We start from the raw sequence: 12,151 nt of genomic DNA on the forward strand, positions 1-12,151 counted from the left end.
AGCTGGAGAGATCAATAATAATAATAATGTCTATTCTGTAGCCAAGTAAGATGACATTACTTTTTTATGACCTATTTTTTTACTTCATGGTTTCTAAGATGACGAGTGTAGTCAGATCTTATTTAAAGATGCTGCACATACAGAAGATGCCAGAATAGTAGAGACATTCTCAGCAAGCATTGAATCACCGAGGTCTTTCAAGTATGTGAGGCTTGATAGAACACGGAGGAGTGCAAAACGGTTAGCGCATTTCTACCCTGAAATTAACTGGGATGCTCTTGGAAAACCCTATAAAGATATGGTGACGTCGTTTCGGTTATTCGACCATCATCTACGTGAAGGGGAAGGAGAAGATCTAATGCGTCGAATCTTCAAGTTTGCTGCTACTCAAGACCTGGAATTCTACGGATGTCCTTTTCTCCATCGATTCAAGAAGAAGAAGAAGAAGAAGAAGAAGATGTAAGAAAATAGTGTTGCTGTTTCTGCTTATGAAAATGTGAAATTGCTTTGAGAAATAAATGAATTTTTACCTTCAACCTCTGTATTCTTTTTACTCAACCCCGTTCCCGCTTTGACAGTGTACAGTTTTAAATACATGCTATGACTGTGGTTTCCTTCAAGCACAGGTGATATAATTTTAGACATGTGGGCTATATATCTTTGGAAGCGGACACGGTCACGCGCCTTATGTTCCCATAACCCAGTTCGTGCTGCACGATAGGCGTAATTCCACGCAAACATTCTATATATTTTGTTATCTTCCATCTTAAACTTCACGTCCTTAATAGCCCTCATATTCCGCAAAACTGATGTCATTTGTGACCTGCACAGCCTTTATATACATATACTTTCAGAAATGTACGTCCTTCCAGTATCAGATCGAATATCAATGTGTCCGATTCTACTCTCATGCTCATAAATTAAGGATAATTGCAGGATGTGGTGCCACACAACGTGGCACTGCACAAAAACGGCGCTAGTAGCATAGGTACATAGGGAACACACACGACACAGATCTGTAAGTCCACGTATTGGTGACAAGTTGAGAAAACCTTCCCGAAACACATGTGCTACAAAACGCCACCGTTTCCTGCGCATGTGCCCCGACATCAATATGGGATTGATCAACATGCACACGTACGCAGGTCGCACAACGTGTGGCATACTGTGGGTCAGGTGGTCGAGCAGCTGCTGGGACATAGCCTCCAAATCTTGCACCAGTGCCTGTCGGAGCTCCTGAAGTGTCGAAGGGGTTTGAAGACGTGCAGCGATACGTCGATTGAGAGCATCCCAGACATGCTCGATGGGGTTTAGGTCTGAGGAACGGGCAGGCCACTCCATTCCCCTGATATCTTCTGTTTCAAGGTACTCCTCCACGATGGCAGCTCGGTGGGGTCGTGCGTTATCATCCATCAGGAGGAAGGCGGACATTCTGGTGCAAAATGGCGTCCCGATACATCTGACCTGTCACAGTTCCTCTGTCAAAAACATGCAGGGGTGTACGTGCACCAGTCATGATCCCACCCCACACCATAAAACCACGACCTCCATACAGGTTCCTTTCAAGGACATTAAGGGGTTGGTATCTGTTTCTTCGTTCACGCCAGATGAAAACTCGGCGAAAATCACTGTTCAGACTATACCTGGACTCGACCGTGAACATAACCTGGGACCTCTGTTCCAATGACCGTGTACTGTGTTCTTGACACCAGGCTTTACGGGCTCTCCTGTGATCAGGGGTCAGTGGAATGCACCTTGCAGGTCTCCAGGCGAATAAACAAAGTCTGTTCAGTCGTCTGTAGACAGTGTGTCTGAAGACAACTGTTCCAGTGGCTGCAGTAAGGTCCCGAGCAATGCTGCCTGTAGTACTCCGTAGCAGTTTGCGGGAACTGATGGTGAGATATCGATCTTCTAGTGGCGTTGTACACTGTGGACGTCGCGTACTTTAGCGCCTGGACACGTTTCCTGTCTGCTGGAATCGTTGTCATAATCTTGAGATCACACTTTGTGGCACACGGAGGGCTCATGCTACAACCTGCTGTGTTTGACCAGCCTCCAGTCGCCCTAGTATTCTACTCCTCATAGCGCCATCAGTATGTGTTCTTTGAGCCATTTTCAACACACAGTCACCATTAGCACGTCTGAAAACGTCTACACACTTACTTGTTGCACCATGCTCTGACGTGTACCAACACACACCTCTGCGTATGTGGACTGCTGCCAGCGCCACCGTGCGACGACCGCAGGCCAAATGCACCGCTTGGTCATACCCCGAGGTGATTTAAACCCGCAAACCGCCCACCAGAGCGTTCTTTCACCATGTATCAGCATTATCCTTAATTTATTAGCATGAGTGTATATTTTACCTGATCTCTGCAGAACGCTATTGCACACTGCTGATCAAAGAATTGCTACTCAAGACACTACAGCGTCGGCTCGCGTTTTGAAGTCATCGAGAGTTCTGAAGTCATTGAGCGTTCTACCCGCTCCCCGCCTCGCTACACTCAGGTATTAGCCTAAGGTTTGTAGTGTAACCGAACTTAAAATGATGATGACAGATGTAATTCTGTCCGCTTTCAAACCGCCTTCTCCACATCTTACTCGATACAATCAGTTTGTAAGGAACCTTCTTCTTCGACATCTTGGCCAAATACAGAGCTTCTTTTCCGAAATCGAAATATTTATATCTTTTGGGAAACGAAAGCAATACCGACGATTAAGTCAGTATGTAATTAGTTCTGCCAAGTATAAATATAGATTCCTCTGTCTGTACGGTAGCTTCCTATCACGCTTACTGATTGCGATAGAAATAGTCCATCACCAAGCGAGCAACAAGAAAGGAACGATATAAAGAGAATGTGGATGTATGCTAATCATTTCTTTTTGATCACTGCATTTGTGCCTACTTTAATTACTACAACTGCATGCCCAAAATACAACAAGGAAAGAAGAAATTTGTATGTGAATGTTTGACAAGAAAAACGACATACTCCATATTAATTTAGTCTCTAAAATGCAATATCACTTGCGGCGAAACATTAGTTAAAAAGTGTAGCGGGACAATGTTCAAAAGATGACTGAAAATACGTTCACTAAATAGAGATAAGAACATCTATGATTGACATGTCATCTGAAGTCGACGTACAATTTTAAAATGTTAGAAATAAGGAAATGAAGTAATACAGAATGATATGCTTGTAACGTACGTTATTGTTCTACATTGTTTAGCTCTGGTATTTATAGGGTCACAGAGAAAGCATCCTAGGTTTTGGAGGGAAAAGCCGTAATTGTAATGATCTGCACTACAACAGAAACAAGAAGCACAACTTAATGAAAAGTAATGTAATGTGTGTTCCAGCTCACAAGCGCCATTGAAGCAGATAGTTCCTGTGACTGAGTATTGGCAGAGGTTATATTCGACAACCGGAATAAATTAATAACTGGCTCCTTTTACCGACCCCCGGTCTCAGATAAAACAATTGCTAAACAGTTCAAAGAAAACTTGAGTCTCATCACAAATAGGTACCCTAATCATACAATTATAGTTAGCAATGACTTCAATCTACCTTCAGTATGTTGACTTTTTTCAGACCCTATTGCAGATAGAAAACAACTTCCGTAATTGTTCTAAATGATTTTTTAAAAATTATTTTGAAGAATTATTTCACGAAGCCATTCAAATTGTAAATGGTTACGAAAACACACTTGACCTCTTAGCCACAAATAATCCTGAGCATCACGACGGCTACATGGATTAGTGAACACACAGTCGTAGCGAGGCTTAAGTTCAAAGAAATAGTATCAACAGCACTCGAGAGATTCATACCAAATAAATTCATAAGAGACGGAACTGATCCCCCATGGTACACAAAACACGACAGAAAGCTGCTGCAGGAGCACCGAAAAAGGCAAGTATAATTTAGACGAACGCAAAATCTCCAAGATTGGAGAAGTTTTATTGAGGCTCGAAATTTGGTGCGGATTTCAATGCGAGATGCATTTAATAATTTCCTCAACGATACTCTCTCTAGACATGTGGCGAAAAATCCAAGGAGATTCTGGTTCTATGTTAAGTAAACCAGCGAAAAGGCTCAGTAAGCGATGGTGAGGAGGAGGATGGGGGGGGGGGGGGAAGACAAGGGAACCAACCATTCGGAACAGGTAAAATCGTGGCAAATGTCCGGCGTGATAAATGTCAGGCCTGGCAAATGTCCGCACACCGTTGAGATCCCGCCTGGTCATCAGGACGGCCATCCTGAACCCATCGATTGCGTATTCGCATGACTCGTGGGATCCAGTTCAACACGAACAGCAATACCACGATACGATAGATCGCAGTCTCGGTAGCATCTTACCGCTTTGATATTCTGACACTTCTCTCCTTCCTACATATGCAGGAAAATGACCCTCACAAATAGCGAACATACAAATGCGATATATTAATGAGGAATCCGCTACATAATCTTTTTTTTACAAAAACAATGTAGATGGCATTACTCCTACCTAACTTGTGAGGTTGGGCTGCAATGATAATCATTAGCATAACAGAGCATGTAGCATATTTTACTTTAGTTTGAAGTTTGTAATACGTCCGCTTAATGGTACTGAAAGTTTTAGAAAGCAGCGTATTTTGTCGTTTGCCATTTTTCTCCTATGAAATGAAAATTCTAGCTGTGTGATTTTAGATTTTCCAGATAGCTCTGGATTCAAAAAGCTTGCCACGGTGTTGTTCTTTCAATTAGCGCTGTTTTTTCTCAGCCCCAAGTCAAGAATTAAAGACAATGTGAATACTGTATATATTCTCATATATTCTCATACAACAGAACATTATCTGCCTGACAGTAAAGTAATTTCTACAAATTTCAGAGTTAACTTACATTCTGGAAGTTAGCCTCACCTGAATGAAAACACATTTTATTGAAATCACGACCGCTTTCGTGGCATTACAACCTCATACTCAGGTGATCATCTACATAGAAACACATAACCATTATATTTGCCCTATAGCGTAAGCAAATAATCTTAAACGTGGTTGTAATAGAAGGTACTCACATACCTCGCGCCATAAGATTATAAACACTGGGGATATGTGGAAGACCCAAGATTCGTCGTCAATTTAGAATAAAACTAAACCGCTAAGGAAGCATTCTGTCGAAAATAGGAGCTGCACGTAACGACCTTGTCCACAATTAATGGTAAGGCCTACAATAAAATGCCATGTAACAACCAAGGTTATGTAGTTAAACAGCATGTCGAAATAGGATCAAACAAAAACAATGCACCGAAAGTTACTACCTGAGGGTGTAACTGTCAACTAGTTAGAAAGCTAATCAATAGAATTCTGCATTTACACTGTAGAAAAACCACTACCTAGAAATAAAATAACAGCATTGAGGGTAGGACGGAACAATATAACGATGATCCTGGTTGAGGAAACTCACTATTTTTCCGGAACTCGATCTCACAAATACTAAAGGAGCGAAAGTAATCGGCTCACTAACAAGGGAACCTCCCCATCGCACTCCCCTCAGATTTAGTTATAAGTTGGCACAGTGGATAGGCCTTGAAAAACTGAACACAGATCAATCGAGAAAACAGGAAGAAGTTGTGTGGAACTATGAAAAAAATGAGCAAAATATACAAACTGAGTAGTCCAAGCGAAGATAGGCAACATCAAGGATAATCTGAGCTCAGGAGCGCCGTGGTCGCGTGGTTAGCGTAAGCAACTGCGGAATGAGAGGTCCTTGGTTCAAGTATTCGTTCGAGCGCAAAATTTTATTTTTTATTTTCAGACAATTATCGAAGTTCAGGCACTCACACATAATCAACTTCGCTATCCAAAATTCCATGACATGTTCAGATTTAAAACGTTAAAAACATATGTTTTGACAGAGCACAGGGAAAAGTGTGCGACTGTGAAACTGTTGGATTCATTTGTTGCAGTTTATGTGACAAACTCTTATGTTTTCATCACTTTTTGGGAGTAATTCTCACATCCACAAGAAAACCTAAATCGGGCATTGTAGAAGAATCTTTTTACTCATTCGCCAAGTGTACAAGTTAGGTGGGTCGACAACATATTTCTGTCATGTGACGCACATGCCCTCACCAGTGTCGCATAGAATATATCAGACGTGTTTTCCTGTGGAGGAATCGGTTGACCTATGACCTTGCGATCAAATGTTTTCGGTTCCCATTGGAGAGGCACGTCCTTTCGTCTACTAATCGCACGGTTTTGCGGTGCGGTCGCAAAACACAGACACTAAACTTATTACAGTGAACAGAGACGTCAATGAACGAACGGACAGATCATAACTTTGCGAAAATAAAGAAAAACTTTTCACGTGAGGGGAGACTTGAACCAAGGACCTCTCATTCCGCTGTTGCTCACGCTAACCACGCGACCACGGCGCTCCTGAGTTCAGATTTTCCTTGATGTTGCCTGTCTTCGTATGGACTACTCAGTTTGTATATTTTGCTTATTTTTTCATAGTTCCACACAATTTCTTCCTGTTTTCTCGATTGATCTGTGTTCAGTTTCTCAAGGCCTATCCGCTGTGCCAACTTATAACTAAATCTAAGGGGGGTGCGATGGGGAGGTTCCCTTGTAAGAAGTCAAGCACGTGCGTCATAGACAAGAGTGCGCGCGCGTTACTGTTCCCAACTGTATTCTCGTATAGTGTAGTTACCCAGCCACTGTTGTTCAATTTAACCCGAGCAATATCGGGCCATTTCGTGCTCGCGTCTCTTGCCGCGGCGGCGAGCGCATTCTTGTCTTCGGCGCATGTGCGAACTGCCAAGCGCAGGTCCGTTGCGAAATATATTTGCAATTTTTTAGGGGCGTTCGGAGATATAACGGGTGTCCAGGAAGTTAAGGACGAATTTGAATTTTGCGCCATTTTGTCATATGAAGCTCGGCAGCCGTGGTTTTTCAAGTTTGTTATCTGCGATCCTTTCCATTAGTAGCCTGATAGCTATCGTGTGATGAGTATTGTTGTTTGATGTTTATTTTCGTCATGGAGCAGATGACAAGTGAGCAACGTATCCAAGTGGTAAAAATTTATTACAAAAACAGTGATAGTCCCGCGGCAAAATTTCGTGAATTGCGTGCGACACTCGAAAGTTATCTGCTCCAACCGGATCAGCAGTTCGGAAGTTGATACGGAAGTTTGAGACCACGGGTTCTGTTTCAAACGTTAAGAAAACATGACGGGCAGCGTGGGGTAGCCGCGCGGTGTAAGGCGCCTTGCCACGGTTCGCGCGGCTCCCCCGTCGGAGGTTCGAGTCCCTAGTGTGTGTGTGTGTGTGTGTGTGTGTGTGTGTGTGTGTGTGTGCGTGTGTGTGCGTGATGTCCATTGAGTAAGTTAGTTTAAGTTAGATTAAGTAGTGTGTAAGCCTATGGACCGATGACCTCAGGAGTTTGGTCCCATGGAAAATTACCACAAAAGAAGCATGAGGATATAAAATGTAGACTGGCAATGGCAAGGAAAGCGTTTCTGAAGAAGAGAAATTTGTTAACATCGAGTATAGATTTAAGTGTCAGGAAGTCATTTCTGAAAGTATTTGTATGGAGTGTAGCCATGTATGGAAGTGAAACCTGGACGGTAAATAGTTTGGACAAGAAGAGAATAGAAGCTTTCGAAATGTGGTGCTACAGAAGAATGCTGAAGATTAGATGGGTAGATCACATAACTAATGAGGAAGTATTGAACAGGATTGGGGAGAAGAGAAGTTTGTGGCACAACTTGACCAGAAGAAGGGATCGGTTGGTAGGACATGTTCTGAGGCATCAAGGGATCACCAATTTAGTATTGGAGGGCAGCGTGGAGGGTAAAAATCGTAGGGGGAGACCAAGAGATGAATACACTAAGCAGATTCAGAAGGATGTAGGTTGCAGTAGGAGATGAAGAAGCTTGCACAGGATAGAGTAGCAGGGAGAGCTGCATCAAACCAGTTCCAGGACTGAAGACCACAACAACAACAACAAGGCCCACTTTCACCTCATTGGGTAGGTCAATAAGCAGAACTGCAGAATTTGGGGTAACGAAAACTCGCGAGTGACTGTGGAAGATGAGATACATCCACATCGCACGAATTTATGGTGTGGGTGTGTGGATGGGCAGGAGGAGTGATTGATCTGTGCTTTTTTGAAAACGATGAGGGAGCTGCCGTCACTGTGAACAGCGACCGTTACCTAAACATGCTTTCCGATTGTTTTTTCCGTCTCATTGATGAAAATGACGATTTTTTGTTTCAACAAGATGGTGTGACATGCCACACATCCCGTGAAACGATTGCTCTGCTGAATGAAAAATTTCCTCAAAAAATTATCTCTTTGAGTGGCGACCAGGAATGACCCGCCAGATCATGCGATCTTGACGCCTTGCGACTTTTCTGTGGGGATGTGTAAAATCAAAAGTGTACGTGAACAAACCACAAACAACACACCAATTGAAGGATGAAATTAAAAGGATTATTACCGGCATCCCACAAGATGTTTTTGAACGCGTCATCGAGAGCTTCAATGAACGCATTGCTCGTTGCCGCGCGGCCTTGGGTGCTCATACGAAAGATATGATTTTTCATAGAAAAAATGGAGAAGTTAGTTAATGTGTTTGTAAAAAAACCACTACATTTTCAGTAAATTCTTTATGTTCTATAGCACTTTAATATTTGTCCTGAAACATCCCCTTAGAAAAATTAGTGAATTACTGTGCTGGTAAACCCTTTACGTTATTTGATTTTCAAACAGCTGAGCAAAACTGAACGTACTCAGGCATTACTCTCTTTACTTATTCTGATCATCACTAAACTGACACACAATATTTTTAGCGCAACGCAATCTGACTTTAAATAATCCCTACAAAAGAACGGCCCTGACTGACAATAACCTATACCTTTCATGTACCTCACAACAATCTTTGTTACTCGAACTACTGCAATACAGCGAGCGCCAATACTGCCAGCTAAATAAAAGATTCTAACTACTGTAGGCACTAACTACTGATAGGCATTCTTAGCAAATGAAAGATTCTGATAGAGAACAAACAATGTATTTACCTTAATAATGTTCAAAAGTCGTAATATATATATCAGTTCATGACATCCAGTCTTACAAATTTCCTTTTTCTGGCGGACACACGTCCATATCGTCCGCTCTCAAAATTCTTCCATCTCTCTCCCCACATCCACCACTGCTGGCGGCTCACCTCCAACTGCGCAACACTACGCACTGTTCACATCCAACTGCCCAACACTACAATAGCGAATATTTCAACAATGTCAACCAGCCACAGACTGTACACAGCACAGCCAGTGAGTTTCATACAGAGCGCTACGGGACGTTACCAACATAAAAACCTAAACAGCCTACTTACAGTCCTACTTCCCGGACGCCCTGAACAATGCACGTTATGCAGAATAAGTTGTGAGGTTTGTGACGCTGTACCCAAGGTATCACTGTAAGGATTCTGTTACTCAAAGAAAACATCATATTTATTGAAACACATATTATTGATATTAATTATTATTTGTATGAAAACTCCATACTTCTTTCTTGCCTGGGGATGATTACATCATCACTGAAGCTATGGCTACTTCTTAGTTTATGAAGAACATCCGCTTTTATGGACAGAAGTGCCGAACCCGAAAGACACCGTTGACTCTTTGTACACCTGTGGTAGGACATAATTCTTCTTAGTGCAGAGAACGATCTTCCTACTGAAAGAATTGTGCTTGTGAGAGTAACAATAAGTACACCTAGCTTATATAAGCCCGCAAGCTGATCTAATTGTCTGCTCTTCAGTGAACTCACAAACACATATGGGTGTTCATTAGTAAAGTCTCCGCAGGCATACAACTCGGTTAATGAAATAAAACACATCCTTATGGTTTTCTTTCAGTGTTTTAGCTGCACATATAGTAAAATTTGTTTTGTACGTTTCATACATTTTTGGGTCCAGCAACCATATGAAATCAAGTTAATGCAATGATTCAAACCTTTCTTTAATTTGCACAACTATATTGCCAAAAATATTACATAATAGAGAAACGCTTAAAATGGATTACAACGTTCCCGTTTCACGGGAGATTCATCTATAACATCAGCACGTTTTGTCTCTCACTTCAAATCAAATCGTTCTAGTTTCTGCTGTTCAGTATTTCCCTTTTGGTATCTTGAATATTCTTTGAACACAGCATATCGAGGTGTCTGGACTGAATAACACTAAAAAGTACATCAGTGAAGAAAAATGGTGCTGACAGTCTGTAACAAAAACGTTGTTTCGGGGCTAGTCAGAAATTTCAAAAATCCTTGAGCTCAAAAATGGCTCTGAGCACTATGGGACTTAACATCTTAGGTCATCAGTCCCCTAGAACTTAGAACTCCTTAAACCTAACTAACCTAAGCACATCACACACATCCATGCCCGAGGCAGGATTCGAACCTGCGACCGTAGCCGTCACGCGGTTCCGGACTGAAGCGCCTAGAACCGCACGGCCAGCGCGGCCGGCCAAATCCTTGAGCTGCAATTACTCTTTCATTATCCCAATTTCAAACTTCATCCAGTACGAGTTGAAAGAAAACAACTAAGGCTCGGAGATATTTTACTGTGTGAACCAAACGGAATGAAAAATTCCACTACGTTGGAGCATGTCATGGAATTCTTTTAACTGTAAATAAAATTATTTTATTCGTCTTTGGAAAAGAGAACTCTGTGATTTGAGGACCTTTTCCTAAGTATCCTTACGTATACAAATCCATTACAAAAAACCGCGCTAGGAAGCCGCGCGGTCCCGGGCACCTTGCCACGGTTTGCGCAGTTGCCAGCCCCCCCCCCCCCCTCCCCCGTCGGAGGTTCGAGTCCTCCCTCGGGCATGGGCGTGTGTGTTGTCCTTAGCGTAAGTTAGTTTCACTTAGATTAAGTAGTGTGTGAGCATAGGGACCGATGACATCAGTAGTTTGGTCCCACAGGGAATTATCACCACCACCATCATTACGAATTTGTGGCTATTACTGTAAAGTTGCTGTCATGCTAATGTACATTTTAGACTAATTACGCCATACAGTTAAGTTTTATATTTTGTAATGAAGTTAGACAGATCTCCGGTTTGTATCGTCATCTTACATAATTATATATCTTAACCATCAAAGGTCCTCCTACTCAAAGATATTATACTTATTCCACCTTGCGGTTGGCAACTATCGACTTTATTTTCTGTACCTATCCTGATCAGACCTTAGCACATACCTTTAAAATTGTTTTGAATTATGAGTCTGACTTCAAACTGAGCCCCGATTACCAGACGCGTCTGGAGACGCCCCAGATGGGGGTGGAACACCAACGAGATTGTCGCTCGCCGTGCAGCCAAACAGCCAGGAGTGATGGTCTGAGGGGCCATTTCTTTTCAGAGCAGGACCCCTATGGCTGCATCCGCGTCTGCCTTACAGCACAGCGGTGCGTCGACGATTTCTACTCTCCGTTTCGCTGCCGTCCGTGTCAAGTCATTCTGGGCTTACATTTAAGCAAAATAATGCCCCACCCGCACAAAGCGAGAGTTTCCATTGCTTGTCGTCGTGCTTGCCAAGTCCCACCTTGGCCAGCAAGGTCGCCGCATCTCACACTAACTGAGGACGTTTGGGGCATTATGGGCAGGGCCCTGAAACCGTCTAGGGATTTTGATGGTCTAACGTGCCAGTTGCACAGAATCTGGCACGATGTGCCTCAGGATAACATCCAACAGCTCTGTTAATGCCATGCCGAATAATTGCTTGTGTGAGGGCTACACGTGCACCAACGTGTTACTGACTTGCTCATTTTGTGAAGCCCTTTCTCTTGATTAAATCATCGAGATTTCCTGAAACTGTAATCATCTGTCTGTACATGTACATCACACCTACCGATTTCTGTCCCATTCGGATTCTTCCTCCGCGGCGCGTGGTTTTTTCCCCTTACAGTGTTATTTAAAACGTTGGTAAGCTACTGCACGGAGAGAAACGTCACATTCTACACACCAGTGAGATGGCACTGTTGCAAGGCCTCTTCTCCTGGTTACTCCACGCATGCTTGTTGGCGTTTTCTTCGTTGTGCATGGCAAGAATTCTGGAAAATGTCTGCCTGTAAGACGAGTCGCTGTGGGCGTTTGAGGTGGG

The sequence above is a fragment of the Schistocerca cancellata genome, chromosome 2, assembly GCF_023864275.1.
Source record: "Schistocerca cancellata isolate TAMUIC-IGC-003103 chromosome 2, iqSchCanc2.1, whole genome shotgun sequence".
Classification (NCBI taxonomy): domain Eukaryota; kingdom Metazoa; phylum Arthropoda; class Insecta; order Orthoptera; family Acrididae; genus Schistocerca; species Schistocerca cancellata.